Below are 15,852 nucleotides of genomic sequence, written 5' to 3' on the forward strand. Positions count from 1 at the left end.
TGTCAGGTCACCTCTCATCCTCCGCCACTCCAAAGAGAGAAGGACGAGTTCACTCAACCTATTCTTCTAAATCTCCTCTGCCCCATTTCTATAGTCTCCACATCCTTCCTGTAGTGAGGTGACCAGAAAGGAGCACAGTACTCCATGTGGGGTCTCACCAGGGTCCTATATAGCAGTAGCATTACATCTCGGCTATTAAACTCAATCCCACAGTTGATAAAGGCCAATGTACCATATGCCCTCTTAACCACATAGTGAACCTGCACAGCAGCTTTGAGTGTACTATGGATGCAGACCCCAAGATCCCTCTGATCATCTACACTTGCAAGAGTCTTACCATTAATGCTATATTCTGCCATCATTTTTTACCTACCAAAATGAACCACCTCACACTTATCCGGCTTGAAGTCCATCTGCCATTTCTCAGCAAAGTTTTGCATCCTATCAATATCTCGCTGCAACCTCTGACAGCCCTCCACACAATCCACAACACCTCCAACCTTAGTGTCATCAGCAAACTGACTAACCCATTTCTCCACTTCCTCTTCCAGGTCATTTATAAAAATCATGAAGAGTAGGGGTCCAGAGCAGATCCCCAAGGCACACCACTGGTCACTGACCTCCATGCAGAATATCACCCATCTACAACCACTCTTTGCCTTATGTGGGCAAGCCAATTCTGGATTCACAAAGGACGGTCCTTTGGATCCCATGACTCTACTTTCTCGATAAGCCTTGCATGGGGTACCTTATCAAATGTCTTGCTGAAATCCATCTACTGCTTTACCTTCATCAATATGCTTAGACCCATCCTCAAAAAATTCAATCAGGCTTGTAAGGCATGACCTGCCTTTGACAAAGTCATTCCCATCAACCTACAAACCACTGAAGTAAGACTCAATGGTCTATAATTTCCTGGGCTTTCCCTACTCCCTTTCTTGAATAAAGGAAAAACAGCTGTAATCTTCCGGATCCTCTCTCATCCCCATTTATGACGCAAATATCATTGCCAGAGGCTCAGCAATCTCCTCCCTCGTCTCCCACTGCAGACTGGGGTACATCTAATCAAGTCCCGGAGACTTAACCAACTTGATGCTTTCCAAAAGCTCCAGCACATCCTCTTTCTTAATATTGACATGCTCAAGCTTTTCAATCTGCTGTAATTCATCCCTACAATCGCCAAGATGCTTTTCCGTAGTGAACACTGAAGCAAAGTATTCATTAAGTACCTCTGCTATCTCCTCCGGTTCCATACACACTTTTGCACTGTCACATTTGATTGGTCCTTTTCTCTCATTGTCTTATCCTCTTGCTCTTCACATACTTGTAGAATGCCTTGGGGTTTTCTTTAATCCTGCTCACCAAGGCCTTCTTACGGTCCCTTCTGGCTCTCCTAATTTTATTCTTCAGCTCCTTCCTGCTAGCCTTATATTCTTCTAGATCTTTAACATTACCTAGTTTTTTTGAACATTTCATAAGCTTTTCTTTTCTGCTTGACTAGATTTTCAATAGCTTTTGTATACCCTATAACGATTACAGCACAGAAATAGGCCATCTCGGCCCTTCTAGTCCATGTCGAACACTTACTCTCACCTAGATCCACCTACCTGCACCCAGCCCATAACCCTCCATTCCTTTCCTGTCCACATACCTATCCAATTTTTTTAAAATGACAAAATCGAACCTGCCTCTACCACTTCTACTGGAAGCTCTACTATACCATGGTTCTTGTATCCTACTATCCTGTCCCTGTCTCATTGGAACGTACAATGCAGAACGCCACTCAAATATCCCCTGAATATTTGCCACATTACTGCTATACATTTCCCTGAGAACATCTGTTCTCAATTTTTGCTTCCAAGTTCCTGCCTGATACCTTTATATTTCCCTTTACTCCAATTAAACACTTTCCTAACTTGTCTGTTCCTATCCCTCTCCAAAGCTATGGTAAAGGAGATAGAATTGTGATCACTATCTCTGAAATGCTTTCCCACTGAGAGACCTGACACCTGACCAGGTTCATTTCCCAATATCAGATCAAGTACAGCCTCTCCTCTTGTAGACTTATCTATATATTGTGTCAAGAAACCTTCCTGAACACATCTAACAAACTCCACCTCATCTAAATCTCTCACTCTAGGGAAATGCCAATTGATATTTGGGAAATTAAAATCTCCCATCACGACAACACTGTTATTATTACACCTTTTCAGAATCTGTCTCCCTATCTGCTCCTCCATGTCCCTGTTACTATTGGGTAGACTATGAAAAACACCCAGTAGAGTTATTGACCCTTTCTTGCTTCTAACTTCCACCCAGAGAGACAATCCCTCCATGACTACCTCCTTTTCAGCAGCAGTGACACTATCTCTGGTCTGCAATGCCACATCCCCACCTCTTTTGCGTTCCTCCCTGTTTTTTTTTTCTGAAACATCTATTGCTTGACACTCTAAGTAACCATTGCTGCCACTGAGCCATCCAACTCTCTGTAATGGCCACAACATAATAGCTCCAAGTACTAAACCACACTCTAAGCTCATCTGCTTTGTTCATGATGCTTCTTGTATTAAAATAGGCACATCGCAAACCATCAGTCTGAGCGTATCCCTTCTCTATCACCTGCCTATCCTCCCTTTCATACTGTCTCCAAGCTTTTTCTATTTGTGAGCCAACTGCCCCTTCCTCTGTCTCTTCAATTCGGTTTCCACTCCCCAGCATTTCTAGTTTAAATTCTCCCCGATAGCCTTAGCAAACCTCCCTCCCAGGATATTGGTTCCCCTCGGATTCAAGTGCAACCCATTCTTTTTGTACAGGTTCGCACCTGTCCCAAAAGAGGTCCCAATGATCCAGAAATCTGAATCCTTGCCCACTGTTCCAATCCCTCAGACACACATATATCATCCATCTCACTCTATTCTTATACTCACTGTCACATGGCACAGGCAGTAATCCTACGATTACTACCTTTGAGGTCCTGTTTCCCAACTTCTTTCTTTACTCCCTGTAATCTATTTTCAAGACCTCTTCTGTTTTTCTACCTATGCCATTAGTACCACAACCTCTGGCTATTCACCTTCCCACTTCAGGATATCATGGATGTGATCAGAAACATCCATCCCTGGTCAAAATTTCTGTTATTGTGAGTACTTGAGTACAAGATGAACTGATCTCCAAAAGTCATAAAGTTAAAGATGAAACATTCTTTTCAACATTTTAAGCAAGATTAATGTATTATGTTTGTTTTGTACAATTTTAGAGTGGAAAAAAGGAAAGGAGCACCATGCAAAAGTTTGGGCACCCTGAGAGATTTGAGCTCTCAGATAACTTTACCAAGATCTCAGACTTTAATTAGCTTGTTAGGGCTATGGCTTGTTCACAGTCATTGTTAGGAAAGGCCAGATGATGCAAATTTCAAAGTTTTAAAAATACCCTGACTCCTCAAACCTTGTCCAACAATCAGCAGCCATGGACTCCACTAAGCAGCTGCCTAGCACTCTGAAAATTAAAATAAATGATGCCCACTGTGGCAGCTGCAATTACCAACCACAACATCAACCGGGCATATTAAAGTGTCCTATAGCCAACCATGCTCCTGATAATCTGGTAAAGGACTGAACTTCTTCTTCTTCTATTTCTGGCAGTTTAGACACATTTAGCACATTACTGCCTCCGCAGGATGTACAATTAATTACAGAATTTCAAGAAACTCAAATTTCTCAAATATAAACTAGTTGCATGTAGAAACAGAATAATAAGCTTTTCAATCAGATGGTGGTCCTCTTGGTGGCCAAACAAAGATTTAATAGAAAAACAAAATATGTTTAAGTCAAACAGCCTCTTGAACAATATTCTTCTTTCAATTTTATATTGATTACAACTCAGCAAAACATGCTGAACTGTCTCTGGACTACCACAGTCACATAATCCAGTTGGATGTTTTCCTATTATCTCTGAGTAATAATTTAGCCCACAATGCCCCAACCTAAGTCTTGTTAATTTCACCATATCTCTATGATTTAAAAAGTAACAGTCTCAGAACTTTTTAATTAGAGGGTGACTAGAAAAGAAGTGCCTTCCCTTTAATTCATTTTTCCAATCCTCTTGCCATTTCTTCTCTATGCCTTTTTTTTATCCTACATCTCAATTCTGTTCTGCCCAGGGATATTCTTTCTTTGTGTAATTTATTTTTTTATTGAAGTTCATCATCAAACAAACATTTCCATAAGATGTATTTCAGACTTTGTACATATATATCATATAATCATATATATCACAAATCTCCACAATGTATTTATCTGATGTATACACTTATAGAAAAGAGTGGAAAGAAAAAAACAAGCAAAAGGAAAGAACTATGTACAAGTAGGGAGTGATCTTTTTTTACAACAGATTCATTGATTTGTGAGAATAAAATCAGGCCTATGAGGAATTATGTAGTTAAACCATTTTTCCCAGTATGAATCAAATTGTTCCAGCTTATGATTAACAGATGCTGTTATCTCCTCCATTTTGTAAATGTCCATTGTAATTTCCATCCATGTATTTAAAGTTGGGCTCTCCTGTGATAACCATTTCCTAGTAAGAGTCTTTTTACCAGCCACCAACAGTATATTCATTAAATATTTATCCCCTTTCAACCATTCTTGAGGTATATATCCAAAATATATGGTCTTACTCTCTAAGGGTATTTCACATTTAAAGATGTCTGTAGTGTTTTGTGTATCCTCCCTCTAATAATCTTTGATAACAGGGCAGTCCCAAAAATATGATAATGATTTGCATTTTGATTTCCACAATTTCTCCAGCAAACAGGGAGGTTACTATCATAATGGGATTTCTGAGAGGGTGTAATAAAATATCTTATCAAGTTTTTCCATCCAAACTCCCTCCATTTCTGTGAACTGGTACACTTCCATTGATAACTCCATATTGTTGTCCATTCTTCCTCAGATATAATTATCCCTCCTTCCTTCTCCCATTTTGTTTTAATGTATGAAGTTGAATGTGTTTTAAGATTTGACAACCCCTTATATATGCTTGAAATGATTCTATTACCATTATCTGAATTACATGCTTTTCTAAAGAGCTCTATCAAGCATGTACTTGCCTTGGTTACATTTTTAAGCATCTTATTAACATATTGTTGCATCTGTAAATACCGATAAAAATCTTGTTTTTCTAATAAGTGTTTCTCTTTAAGCAATTCAAAGCTGAACAGTGTTCCTTCTTCTAATTCCTACTTGTCCACTCTGTAAGGAAGACTTTGCAATGCCATCCACAATTTCATTTCCCTCCACTCCAGCATCCCCAGGTATCCATGTAAATCTAACTTCACAACCCACCTTCCCTACGCTAAACAAAACTAAGAGAATCTCAATGTCAGGATGAGCTTTTGATTTAATCCCTTTCATAGCATCTAAGGCAGCAACAGAATCCGAACAGATGATAACCCTGCATGGTCGAGAGTCTTCTATCCACCACAAGGCCCAGAGGATTGCTAATAATTCTGTTGCAAAGACAGAAACACCATCTGAAACCCAGTGACCAATCTTAACTCCCAGTTGAGACACATACATCCCAAATCCTGCCTTACTGCTCTCTGAGTCCACCGAGCCATCAGTAAAAATCTTCAGATAAGATCCCCATTTATTATTTAAATATTCATTTATGATCGATGCTGTTGAAATTGCTCTGCTTCCTTGAAGCTGAAAAAGGAGGAATAGGTCTACTTCTGGTTCTGGCAAAAGCCAAAAAGTAATGGGCGGCAAGCAAATTTGGTCAGCTATGTCTTCCTCAATCAGTTTCAACTTCACAGCCCAGATATTAACCAAATCTAAAAATGGATATCTTTTAATTTTACTTTGGTGCTCCGACGTCTCCTGCAAAAGACTGTGATTGAAGCCATTTAGTTTGCCCAATACTGCAGGCCCAACTTAACGTCTTAAACATAGAGGTACTTCTCCCATCACCACAAATACTGCAGGGACTGATGTTGTTCTGAAAGCTCCACAACAGAGTCTAAGATGTCAACAAAATAGAGAGAGTACAGAGGATTTACTAGAACGTTACCTGGGTTTCAGCACCTAAGTTACAGAGAAAGGTTGAACAAGTTGGGTCTTTATTCTTTGGAGCATAGAAGGTTGAGGGGGGACTTGATAGAGTTATTTAAAATTATGAGGGGGATAGATAGAGTTGACGTGGATAGGCTTTTTCCATTGAGAGTAAGGGAGATTCAAACAAGAGGACATGAGTTGAGAGTTAGGGGGCAAAAGTTTAGGGGTAACACAAGGGGGAAACTTCTTTACTCAGAGAGTGGTAGCTGTGTGGAATGAGCTTCCAGTAGAAGTGGTAGAGGCAGTTTTGATATTGTCATTTGAAGTAAAATTGTATAGGTATATAGACAGGAAAGGCATGGAGGGTTATGGGCTGAGTGCAAGTCGGTGGGACTAGGTGAGAGTAAGCGTTCAGCATGGACTAGAAGTGCCAAGATGGCCTGTTTCCGTGCTGTAATTGTTATATGGTTATATGGTTAAGTGCTTTGGATTACACAGTGTCTAATTTTCAAGTACTGCTGTAGCAGTGGAACCATAAGCAATACAACCATAATTTCTGATCTAATTATAACTAGATATATTAATATATATATTAGATATAGCTAGAAATAGTTTCCCGCCCTGCTCCCCAATCACACCCAGCAATACATCTCATAACATTTAAAACTTCCTCACACTTTCCAATTGTTTTATCTATATGATCTCTCCAAGTAAGTCTTTCATCAAACCAGACAGCTAAAAACTTGTATACCTTGGCTCTTTTCTAATGGAGCATCATATAGGCACAATTCACAATCAGGAATCTTTCTTCTAAAGCCAAAAATCATATATTTAGACTTGGAAGCAGTAATCCTGAAACCCCAATTGTTTGCCTAGTTTTCAACTGATCTTAAAGCCTTTTGTTCCTGCTTTAATATATACTTGACGTTTCTTCCTTGCAGCAGATTGCACCATCGTCTGCAAGCAACAATTTGCCAAATCCTGTCCCTCCCTGCTCAAAGATATTGTTTATCATGACATTAAAAAGAACTGGAATAATGATACTTCCTTCAGGAGTACCATATCTATTTTAACTGGCTTCGAGTTTGTTCTGCCTATTCTTACTTGAATTGTCCTTTCTTTAAGAAAATCTTTGATCCAACTAAACATTCTGCCTCTAATCCCACATCATAGAGTTTAATTAATAAACCATCCTTCCATAGTGAGTCATATGCTCTTTCAATATCTAGAAACACGGTTACCATTACTTCTCTATTTTGAATTGCATTTTTAATATCATGATCTAAAAGGGCAACAGATCCCATTGTTGATCTTCCAGTTCTAAAACCATTTTGATAGGCAGCAAAATGTCCCTTATTTTCTAAAAAATAAATAAGTCTGTTGGCGACCATTCATTCCATAGTTTTACAAATGTTACGTACCCCGTAACTGGGTGTGTGACCAGCAGAGAAAGAAGAATCTATTGGAGTCTGGTGGTACCAAACTAAAGGTGTTTATTAGCAAACTACACAATACAATATCAAAAATGGAAATATACATATAAAACAAGTTAGCAGTAATAAACCTAATGGTGTAGGAATAATAATAATCAATAATAAACAAGCTCTATCAATGTCTACGGGTAAATAAATTGTCATAAGAAAGTATAGAGTTCAGGTTATAAATGCTGAGGTGGATATGGTTGTTGTGTTGAAATCATTGGGGAGAGAGAGAGCGAGCGAGATGTAACAGCAACAGCTGCGGCAGGCAAACCTTTGGTGGCTTTCTTAATCCATCGTATCGTTGTGGTCATTCAGTTATGACCCCTCTGTTCTTCAGATAGTCCGTTCTTCTGTGGTGGACTTGTCACTCTGGCATGAGTGGACACACACACACAAGTCCCCACCAGCCCTGCTGTAACACTGTGAGATTTACTGACCGATCTCCTGGTTCGGTCTCCGAAGCCCCCACTTTTCTGTGGGTTCCCAACACTTAGTCAGTGTCCACTGGTGTGTCTGAAGGGTGTCTTCAGACCTGTCTTTTATCCCCACTCACAGGGTCTCAGCTATCCATCAACTCTGAATGACCGTGTCCATCAAATCAGGCCACTCCTGCTGTCTCCTGAGGAATGTTAACAAGCAAAGTAAACTCCTTGTAGTGGAAGGTAAATAATCCAGGAAGAGTCAAAATACAGTAAATCAACAGTCTCGCTCCCCCTCTTATCCGTAGCAGATGTTCTTGCCTGGGCTTTATCTCTCTCTCTCATGAGCAGCATAGCAACAGCAATAGTTCATAGTTCTCAGGAGTGAAGGCTGGGAATGGTTAACTCTGCACCCCATTGTCCATCAGGTCTGTCCATCACTCATAACACAAAGCACTGATGTTAAAGCTACAGGCCGATACGAACTAGGACTAGACACGTCTTTACCTGGCTTTAAAACTGGAACTACCTCGTATGCTTCCATTCTACTGATAATTTTCCTTCACTTTCCACACTGAATTAAACAAAGCTAGCATTTCAATTAATACAGCGTTATCTAAATGCTTAAGCAATTCATAACACAGTCCATCCCTACCAGGAGAAGTGTTTGAATCTGATTGTACGGCTTCCTGCAATTCCTGAGGGAGAAAAACAAATTCATAGAGCTGTTATCATTCAAGCTCCTGTCCAATTTTCAACTTTCTTTAACATAATTTCCTTTCTCAAACTACCTGACTCTCCAAAACTGTAACACTTGGAACACCTCTACAAACATATCAGCCTTTTCCTTGTTGGTTACAGCTTCAATATCCTTCCAGCAAAGTTGGGATAGATGGTTTTCTATATATCCCTGACATTCTGTGAATGATCATCCATAGCTGCTTTATAGGTGTCTCAGGGTTGGGGCCCAGGGTTCCACAAAATCTTCTTCAACTATCCTTCTTTGCACTTTTAATTACTCTCCTTGCTACTGCTCTTTCCTTTTTATACTCTATAACATTATCTAACACTGGGTACTTTCTTAATATCCTGTAAGCTCTATTTCTGTTTCTTACTGCTATATCACAATTTTTATTCCACCACGGAACTAAGGTTTGAGCCTTAGGAACATTCTGTAGCAAAATAGTCAACTGAGCAACTTTATGAATTATAGAATAGAGGGATTCATTCCACTCGACTATGGAGCCCTCGCTATCAATCTCTTCTATTATATCCACAACTTTCTCCTGGTATTCATCCCACTGGGCCAATGAAAAATTATACCTAGTAGCCCACTCCTCAACTTCTACTATCAAATTTCTAACAAATCTACATAATATAGGATAGTGATCACTTCCTAGTGTGTCCATAACATCCCATTCTCCAATCCTAGCTAACTTGGAGGAAGTGATTGATAAGTCTAAGTGTCTACAAGCATTCTTTACAATATTAAATCTTGTAAACCTTCCGTCGTTTAAAAGTACCATATTGTATTTATCTTGAAGCTCCTCTACCACCGCTCCATTACTACCTTTACTTTAACTACCCCATATAGGATTATGGACATTGAAATCTCCAACCCAGATTACTGGGGATCTTACTTTATTCATAATTCCATCAAAATCTGATAACATGATCATATTACATGGATTATAGAAGTTAATCAAAGTTGTTTGACCACTAGAGCTCCAAACCTCCACAACCACAATTTCAAGGTTAGATTTAAAATCACATCTTCTGAACTGAAGTCCTGTTTTTATGAAAGTTTCGCACCCTCCACCAGATTTACTCATTCTGTCAGCTCTCAAACTATCATACCCAGGGATCACAAGATCTAAATGAGGCTTTATCCATGTCTCCTGTATACAGATAAAATCAGGCTTATCTTTAATAGTTCCAATAAACCTTTCAAATTCTTGACCATTTGCAATTAAACATCTTACTAATTGGAATATTAAAAACATCCAAATACTAATTATCGGCCTCTTCATCCACATGAAGCTCCCCCAAACTCTCTGACCCCAACATCTGGGAAGTATTCAGTGAAGTATTCAGTGATTGTTTGTCTGTCATATACTCATGTAATTTTTCTGGTAAAACCTGTTTCATATCAAGGAATCTCTGCAGCTTCAACAACTACTTTTGTCATATCCAGCCTCTTGGTTGCAGTTTTAGCCCTGACCTGTACATCAACAGCAAACACCAAAAAAGACTATTCACCAACAACATGTCTGAAGGAACCATTGTTGGAGGACGTGGAATGTGCTGACTCCCCATCATTCCAATATTTTCTTTACTTATCCTTTCCTCTCTATCAACTTTCTTTTTTGCCTCAGCATATGATTTTTTTGTTGGTTACTAACAACCTGAATCTGCTTTGCCTTAATAAAATACTCACATCCTCTGAACACCGCTATATGGTCCCCTCCACAGTTACTGCATTTTGGTGCTGCTGCCTTACACACTTTAATATCATGATCCTCTCCACATTTCGCACATTTTCTTTTACCTCGACATGAACCAGCAATGTGTCCAAATCTCTGGCAATTATAACAGCGCAAGGGAGGTCTAATATATTCGTTAACTTGATAAGACATGCTCCCAAGATAGACTCCAGTTGGAAGAACATCACCTGCAAAAACCAGTAGGACAGGAGAATCCCAATCACCTCATTTTCTCGATTTTAATCACTTGGCTTCAATCACTTGACCACCTTTAATATTGTCCAAAATTTCCTTTTTAGTTTTGCTAGACCAAATACCATACATTACCCCCCTAACTCCCTTCCTTTCTTTTGGAGTAATACACTTCTCTTTCACTACCAATTTTCCCACCGTTTTAGCACTGTTATATTGGTCAACATCTTTGCAACAAACTTTCAGCGATCTATTATACAAAATCTTGGCCTGGAATCCTTTACCTTTTTGGTTCTCTAATGCTGCTGCCACTTTCAAAGGATTAAGGGCTCTAAATCTTCCTTCCCCTTCCTTCTACCTTTAATTTTATACAGAAATACAAATTCCTCCGAGTCACCCATTTTCCTCAATTTGTTGTCCCCTATTACATCAGGTCTTTCACTTGCTGCACCTCCTTTTTGGCTACCCTTACTCCTGGAGTATTCCAGTCTCCCACACTCCTCCCTCCCCCCTTAGCAGCCATAGGCTACAAACTAACCCTTTCAAACTACTAGGCTGAATAAAGCGGAAGAAAATAAATTAATAAAATACTTAAAATTAAACAAACTGGCCAACCAAAATGGAATTTAATTTCAGTTTATTGTCATTTAGAAACCACAAATGCAATGCAGTTAAAAAATGAGGCAACATTCCTCCAGAATGATATCACAAAAGCACACAACAAAACAGACTACACCAGAAAATCCACATAACGTTTGGCAATCCCCAATCCAGAGTCCGGAGATGCTGCTGCATATTAATATCACGCTACCATCTTAGCGTGTTCCCCGGAAAGGAGCTCCAAACCAACCAGACAAAACAAGACTACCCAGGCACACCAAGTCAGGAGACCAACTCTACCACCCAACAAACCAAAACCCAAAAATACAAGACCTACACAAAACCACATAGTTACATATAGTTATAGTTAACATTTAGTTACCACAGTGCAGACAATACCAAAAGTAAGGGAAACCACCACTGATCAAACATTTAAAAAAACAGCCCTCCAGCCAACAACTGAGCTGTTGCATTACACCAGCTTAAGTAGATGAGGCAGGATAATGGGATTGTGCCATTCTGCTACAGCCAAAGGGGTATTCTCTGGAGTTGCTTCTTCTTCTTGTTTGACGGCAGTTGGTGCCCAGCGTAATGGTGCATTACTGCCACCTTCTTCTCTGGAGAGTGGATCAGAAGACAAACTCACACTGAAAATCCACACACACACACACACACACTTACTTCTTTGGCCATCCTAGTACCCTATTCCTGCTTATCCATCATATCCTATAAAAAAAAACCTGTATCCCTTAAGAAAGCTAAAAGTACCCTGACCTGTGCTCTCTCATCCATGCCCAGTAAACCTTTTAATGTGAATTCCTGCACCTCCAATTCCCTTACTTTAACTCTCATCATCTCTCTCTGTACCCCATACTTCCTGCAACTCAGAATTACATGTTCTCCCAACTCCTCTTCCTGACATTCCTCACACAAACCTGCCTGGTCTTTCCCTGTCATTTTCAATGTTTTGTTTTGTACACAGTGCCCCAGCCTTAACCTAGTCCACACAGTTTCCTCTCTTCAGTATCCACTGCCTACCTTAATACCTGTAACACTCTTTTGTATTTGATATAAATGCCTCCCTTTCCCCTCACTGTCCCATCTTTCTTGCCACATTTGGACAATTCTTTCCCAGATTATACACTTAGCCTCTGCCCTGCTGATACTAATGTTCATTTCTATATTTTCTTTCTTTAATGCCCTCTTTGCCAACTCATCTACCCTCTCATTCCCCTTCACCACTCCAGGAACAGGAACCCATAGAAATTTAACCTGACCTCCCTGATTTGCAACTCTTGTGACTGACTGAAGGACTTCATAAAGTACATCTTGCCGGCTGTTTGAGCGAAAAGACCTTAAACTTGCCAGAACTGAGGATGAATCTGAGCATATCAACACACCTTTCTCCAGGGTCTTTCTCCACCCATCGCAACGCAACCAACACTGCCAACATCTCCACTGTGTACACTCCTAACTTAATAGATGTTCTGCTGATTCCAATTTCTTTTACTAGTATAGTCACCCCAAAACCCTGTCACTCTCGTTTCAGGTTCCTTAGCACCATCCGTATAAATCTGAGTATAACCACTATACTTTTCCATCACATGATAGTTAAATGCACTTACCAAATCAGTCTTATACTTTCCTTTCCTTTTTACCTCTAACAAATGCCAGTCTATGTCAGGCCATACAACCTTCCATGGAACTGGATAAACTACTGAAGGACTTATTTTTAGATCAAACACTCGACATTTTTTTTAGCAATATCATTCTCTACCCGACTAAAGTTGTCCCTCTGAAACTTCCCATTCTGCCAGCACTCCTGCAACACTCCTTTTTCAGGTTGAGAATCATTGTGCCCCTGCAAATTAGCCCAGTAGCTTGCCATTAATTGCTTCCTTCTTAGTTTCAAAGGCATTACTCCCAATTCTACTTGTAGGGATGATATTGGTGATGTTTTAAAAGCCCCACTCCACATTCTCAAAGCCTGAGCCTGGATCACATCCAGTTTCCTTATAAGAGTCCCAGCTGCTGATCCATATGCTATATTTCCATAGTCCAACGTCTTACTAAAGCCACATACATTCTCTTCAATGCTGAACCATTCCCTACCAGTCAAACATCTCATCACATTTATTACTTTTTTACATTTCTCCTCATTTTCCTGATATGGTCTGCCCATGTTAACCATGAATCAAATATAACTCCCAGAAATTTAAATGATCCAACCCTTTCTAATTCTATCCCATACATCCTTAACTTTTTCCCTACCTCAATTCTTTTCCTGGTAAAACATACAGTTTGAGTTTTTTCTACTGAAAATCTACTTCCCCAGTCATAACCCCACTCCACCACTTCAACAATTGCTCCTTGTAGTTTCCTGATTATATGCTCCATGTTCCTACCTCTTTTCCGCAAGGCCCCATCATCCGCAAACAGTGACCTACCTATATCTACTGGTACCTTTGTGAAGACATCATTGATCATAATGATGAAAAGTAACGGGCTAATCACACTACCCTGAGGTGTGCCATTTCCCACTATGTACTGACTTGATAACTCTGACCCAATCCGAACTTGAATTTCCCTACCAAACAAAAAATCTTTTATCCAATTAAAAACTATCCCACCAACCCCCATCTTGTGCAGTTTAATTAACAGTCCTTCCTTCCACATCATGTCATAGGCTTTTTCTATGTCAAAAAACACTGCAACTACTGACTCTTTATTTGCCTGGGCCTTCCTCATTTCTGTCTCTAACCCTATCACTGAGTCCATGGAATTTCTTCCCTTCCTAAAACCACTCTGATAACTTGCCAGCATTCACCTCTTTTCAAGTTCATACGATAACCTTTCTGTTATCATCCTTTCCATTATCTTGCATATATTTGATGTTAATGCTATTGACCTGTAGCTAGCAGGTTTTAATGGATCCTTGCCAGGTTTCTTAATTAGAATTACTACTGCTTCTTTCCATGCACTTGGGAATCTTCCTCCCCTCCCACACACTGTTGTAAAGATGCAGCAACTTCAAGAGTGCTCCTTCTCCTAGATTTTTTAGCATAACATAGCATATTAGATCTTTCCCTGGGGAGGTTGGTCTCGATCTCACTATCTTTGCCAATGTAAATGTTTCATTAATTATATCATCTGTTTCTTCCCTCCTGTTTAACACACCTGGGTGTTGACTCATTGTTCTTTCCCTTCTCCTTCTCCATTCTTCAGCCAAATTTTCTGACCTATGTATCTTTACAAATGACTTGGCCATGATCTCAGGCTTATCCCTACTGGAGACTGCTGTTTCCTTCTCAGATATCATTACTGGATATTCCCAATCCCTTCTATCTCCCCCCATCCTCAATCATTCCCCCTATCTCTCCCACAGGCATTGTTCTTCCTATTTTGTTGCAAAAACTCCTCCAACTTACCCTTTTAGCTTGACGTATAGTTCTTCTCACCACTGCCTGTGCCTTATATTGAATCAAATGCTGCATATTATGGGTTCTTTTAACTAGTCTGAATGCTTTATTTTTGTTTTTTACAGCCTGACATAATTCCTCCGTCCACCATGGAACCAGTTTTCTGTTCATCCTATTTTTATTCCTGGGTATAGATCCTTCTGCTGCCATAATAATTGCTGAAGTCAACTGACTGTTTAATTCATCTATATTTTCAGAAATGTCAATCCTTGTCAATAATTCTTCACTCAACTTCTGGAACTTACCCCAACCTGCTTTTCCAAACACCCACTTTGAAATTCCACCACCTGATCTTACTTCAACTCTTTCACCCACTGAACATGAATCTGGATAGTGATCACTGCCTACTATTGAAGCAGTCCAAACTCCACAGTTATTAACTCCAGCCAAGGTATTAGACACTAACATAACATCTAATACTGACTCAGTTCCTGTTGTTATGTTTATTCTTGTTCCTCAACCATCATTTATAAACACCAAATCCTTTTCTTCCATCAAATCTTCAATTACTTTTTCATTTGAATCTGAAAACAAATCCCCCCATGTTGTGCTGTGAGCATTGAAATCTGCACACCACGCTACTTTATGTCTGTTTTGTCCTTGTATCCTTAGTAGGCTGTCCAAATCCAACCTTTTACATGGATTATAGAGTTAATTATAACCATTTCCTCCCCTCTCTCCCACACTTCCACCGCTATGTATTCCTGATCATCTCCCTTTTCCAGTACCCTATATCAAGCAACACACTCAAAATGCTGGTGGAACACAGCAGGCTAGGCAGCATCTATAGGGAGAAGCACTGTCGACGTTTCGGGCCGAGACCCTTCGTCAGGACTAACCGAAAGGAAAGATAGTAAGAGATTTGAAAGTAGGAGGGGGAGGGGGAAATGCGAAATGATAGGACAAGACCGGAGTGTGTGGGGTGAAGCTGAGAGCCGGAAAGGTGATCACTTTGATAGGCATTGGGAGGTGGGAAGCAAAGTATTTCAATAGCCAGAAATCTTGGTGTTTGTAAACATAAGAGATTCAGCAGATGCTGTAAATCTTGAGTAACATTCAAAATACTGGAGGAACTCGGGACAGGTGGCATGCTTGGAGAGAAATAAATAGTTAATGTTTCAGGCTGAGGCCCATTCATGTAACAT

The 15,852-nt window shown here is 39.8% G+C and overlaps 1 protein-coding gene across 1 annotated transcript in view; it reads left to right on the forward strand.

Annotated features, from left to right (window-relative positions):
* The window catches only part of LOC132405205 (organic cation/carnitine transporter 2-like), a 125,296-nt gene that overhangs the window by 27,512 nt on the left and 81,932 nt on the right, over positions 1–15,852 (forward strand). The gene's annotated exons all lie outside the window — the stretch shown is intronic.

This window comes from Hypanus sabinus, chromosome 15, assembly GCF_030144855.1.
Source record: "Hypanus sabinus isolate sHypSab1 chromosome 15, sHypSab1.hap1, whole genome shotgun sequence".
NCBI classification, from domain to species: Eukaryota; Metazoa; Chordata; class Chondrichthyes; order Myliobatiformes; family Dasyatidae; genus Hypanus; species Hypanus sabinus.